Source organism: Macrobrachium nipponense, chromosome 9 (genome assembly GCF_015104395.2).
Source record: "Macrobrachium nipponense isolate FS-2020 chromosome 9, ASM1510439v2, whole genome shotgun sequence".
Lineage (NCBI taxonomy): Eukaryota > Metazoa > Arthropoda > Malacostraca > Decapoda > Palaemonidae > Macrobrachium > Macrobrachium nipponense.
Window position 1 is genome coordinate 86,149,844 of NC_061110.1, and position 4,641 is coordinate 86,154,484.

Sequence of the window (4,641 nt, forward strand, 5' to 3'; positions counted from 1 at the left end):
AACTTTCAGCTACCTCCGATGCTTTGATAAGGAGCAAAATCCAAAAAACCGTGTTACAGAGGCCCTGAATTTCATAGTAGCTTGTTACCTAACCGTTGTTTTTTCAAATGTTTGTGCTCTTACTTGTTAGTTCCTTGAGGTGACATATCACATTTTAGTGAACAAGACCACAGTTGATGGTCGAAAGCTTTAATCCTGTACAAGAATATATATTTTAATCTACAAGAGGATTTTACTTCATTGTGGATTGTATCCCCATATATTATATATACGCATATGTATGTATACATATATTGTGGGCAAAAGAATTACTTATTTCCCTCGCATTTTCACTGACCTCCAATAGGCGTTAGTTTCCGGCTGTGACAAAGAATTTCTGGATGAGGTTGCTACCCCATCTTTTTGTCACCCACAACAGGAGTAAAGGGGCTATATATCTTTCGTACCTCAGGAATGAGAAACAGACAGGCAGACAGAGACAGAGAGAGAGAGAGAGAGAGAGAGAGAGGAGAGAGAGAGAGAGAGAGAGAATTGTCTGTATGACAAAAAAGCCTAAGCAAATACTCAGGCTCATTTGCATTTGTTGAAAGATGGACAAGAGGACATTTGGCGTTTCCTGTATCGAAAAATTAGCGTGCACCGTAATTATTGCGATAATTATTGCCAGAGAGAGAGAGAGAGAGACGCTTTTCGCGTGTACCTTTATTTCCGTCTTTCTTGAAATTTGTGTATTTTTTGCTATACAGTGAAATTTACGAAAGGTAGCTTTTCTTGTTTTGAAGTGCCGTAACAACATTCCCATTTTTGCTTTACATTTTGCCAATAGAATTGCTATTTGATCATTGCATAACATGTTCCTATTCAACATCACACCAAGGTCTTTAACTGCTTCCTTATTTGTGATTGTCTCATTATTAGGTCCCCTATATGCATATAGGTTTCCTTCTCTATCTCCATAATTTATTGATTCAAATTTATCAGAGTTAAATACCATCCTATTTACCTCTGCCCAATCATATACTTTGTTAAGGTCTCTTTGTAGCGCGTTCCTATATTCATCACAATTAATTTCTGTACTTATTCTTGTGTCATCGGTGAAACTACTCACTACCGATTCCTGAACATTGCTGTCTAGGTCTGCAACCACAATATCAAACAGCAATGCAGCTAGCACCGTACCTTGTGGCCCACCGGATATTACCGTAGCTTCATCCGATTTCTCATCATTTGCAATAACTGTTTTCTGTTGTGTAAAAATTTTTTTAACCATCTTCCTACTTTGTCCACTATATTATGTTTTTTAATTTTCTTCGCTAATATATTATGATCTACCTTGTCAAAAGCTTTTGCAAAGTCTAGATAAACCACATCTGTTTCTTTTCCGTTTTTCATATTTTTGTATATGTTCTCACGGTGGACTAACAGTTGGGTTTGTGTACTAAAATTATATAGTCTAGAAAAGAGATGAGAACGCTACATGAGAGAGAGAGAGAGAGAGAGAGAGAGGAGAGAGAGAGAGAGAGAGAGAGAGAGAGAGAGAGAGAGAGAGTTGTTTGTATGCCAAAAGAGGCTAAGCAAATCTCAGGGCCATTTTCATTTGTAGAAAGATGGACAAGAGATTTTCCTCTACGAGAGAGAGAGAGAGAGAGAGAGAGAGAGAGAGAGAGAGAGAGAGAATGATATTTGGCGTTTCCTGTTATTTCTAAAGACCTGCCACCACAAACGTATCGTAAAATTTGCGTGCACCGTAATTATTGCGATAATTATTGAGAGAGAGAGAGAGAGAGAGAGAGAGAGAGACTCTTTTCGCGTGTACCTTTATTTCCGTCTTTCTTGAAATTTATGTAATTTTTGCTAGACAGTGAGATTTACGAAAGGTATGGTTGATGTTAAAGTGTTAGGTCGCCAAAGACAAAAGGTAAATTTCCTTGAGTTTTGCCCGATTTACCACTCTAATTATAGCGAGGAAATTTTGAAAGATATGTTCTTCATTTATATACCTGATGAAGAATAAAACCGTGATATTTCTAACAACCAAAGCAACTATATTAAAGCAACTGCTATTACGTCAAGCTCATATTATACCGTAACCTTATCTCTGCTAATTAATCACTCATCTCCTATTACGTCAAGGTTGATATACCGCAACCTTGTCTCTGAATCACTTATACTCTTCTTCCAATTTTGTTAAAAATCTTCCCGAGTTGATTTCATCTTTGTTTGCAGATTTCAAATTATTGTGATTTCACTTATTATTACAATCACAAATGACATTACTTCAGCCACTGTGCGTTTGCTTCCTCATTATTAGGTTAAGGATTACTTACTGGTGTACTCTTTGCTCAGAGTCCAAATTACAGTTGAATAAACTTTTCCTGATATCTACGGTCCTCTTTGGCATTATATTTTGCCTGTATCTTCGTGTTTTCTCTGTGAATGCCAGGATGTGGAGGGTAATTACCGTTTATCCGCTGCTCACATAGAGATGGCTCTTGCTTTGATGAGGATTCTGTAATTCTTCCAAAAATATTATTTTCCACCCAAAGTTTTTACAAGATTTAGATGCAATTTTCCATTTATAAGACGTGGAAATATTTGTATGTAGCATGGACTAAACGTCCATTTTGTTAGAAAACAGTAAACAAGGCAAATCTTTTATTTCTGGCAACCTTATTTATAGGAGTTATAACTTGAATTTACACAACTTAGTGAATCGACCAGTTACGTTTTTCTTTTCTTGTCCGCCTTTTATCGCCAGTAGTACTCTATGTGCTTAAGCCAAAGAGCAAACTTTTAACCTTGGTTACATTCTTCTCAATGTCTTAACCACATCAATTCCCTGTCTCTTAACTTAAAACGATATCAGATGTTCTTGAATCAAAATATTGTATAATTCTTAAGTAAATGTCTGTTCATACATCTCTAGACATACCGTTATTCACTCCCTTAAAAAATTTCTTAATGAATTGCAGAACCTGAATATTCTGGCTCACTATCCTTTAAATGCCGTTCATTATGGCGACTGAGCATATAATTATCTTTTTTATCCAAGGCGTTTACGCGTCATCTGTTCCGGTTTTACAGACCACAAAGGTTTTCTTCTTTTTTGTGTGTATTTTTCAAAATGGATTCAAAGACGCTTATGAACAATTTTGCATAATTGAATTCTAACTCATGAACCTTGATTTGGTAAGTGACAGGATACCCCTGTCCCTCCATGCAGCAGGGAGGAGCTACTTATCTATATAAAGTCGAGAGAAGATTCAGAACATCAAGTAAGCAACAGGACAAGCAGCTCATAGCTCAGAGAAAGCAAATTCTTGGATTTACTTCAATATTTTTCTTACCAGTGTTACCTGTATTGTTCTTATTTTTATTATCATCATTAATATTGTTTTTTTCAATTGATTTGATAGTTTTCTCATGCTGCACATTCTTGTTTCCTCTTTCCGTGTCCCTTATTTGTAAGCGAGATAACTTTTTCTCTTAATCTTATGTACTGAAAAGTTAATAGCATAATCTCTACCTATAATGCAAATAACGAACTTAGTATTTCTTTGCTATAAGAAAGTGTTTAAAAGTCAGGGCCAGAGTTTCTTGACAAAATTTGGTGTCGAACACAGGTTTACAAAGAGAAAATCTTTATTGTATATTAAAATGAATTTACATCAGGACGGCGTAGAAACTGTTCTTGTATTTGACATTTTGTGAACTCAACAATCTGTTTGTCATTACTATAAATATTCACTAGCACTGATTCTGTAAATATTAAGGCTCAAATGGAAGTCAAATTATGATTACAGCATGTTACTTTCATTCTAAGTTTTAGATCCAAACTATCACTTTGAGTGAGCCTATTCGCACCAATCACCCAGAGAAAATGAACCTGCGTTTGTACGTTGCTTTAAACTTATAAAGAAAATATATAGTATTTTGTCCTCTGCATCGTATGATCTATCAACTTTGGGAACCAATTTCAAGGCGAATAATTTAAGTATGTTATGTAGATTGGAAGTAGGTCATGAATGCCGTTCTTAAGTATATAATCTATCAGGTTCATATCTTCATCAAAGAACTTATCGATGTGTTCTTGTCTTTATGTTTCTATCTCACTTTCTTCCAATCACACACAAGCACGTATATATATATATAGATATATATATATATATATATATATATATATATATATTATATATATATATATATATATATGCGAATACCACAAGAAAATGACCTTTTGCTTGTCATGTTACTGTAGTATTCGCTTATATAATGAAGTTACGTGCATCTAATGTGATTTTTAGGCATATATGTATTTATACAGTCACACACTAGAGCCTTGAATTTCTTTGCTCAATTCAGTAAGCTATTTAAAGAGCATAACAGTTCTGCATATTGATGACCTTCTGTTCGTTTACACCACTTCTGTTTTTTTGGAGCATAAATAAAATTTTTAAGATTTGTTGAATTTAGAATTAATCTTAATTTTTTTATTATCACCTTTTGCAAGCAATAGTGATTTAGTCAACCTAAAAATCCAATTTGGACACATTTTCCAAAACAAACGATTAACCTTATTATAGTTTCTTTATTTGCCGACAGATGACACCTCATCGATTTGTTGTTTATAATTTACTCCAG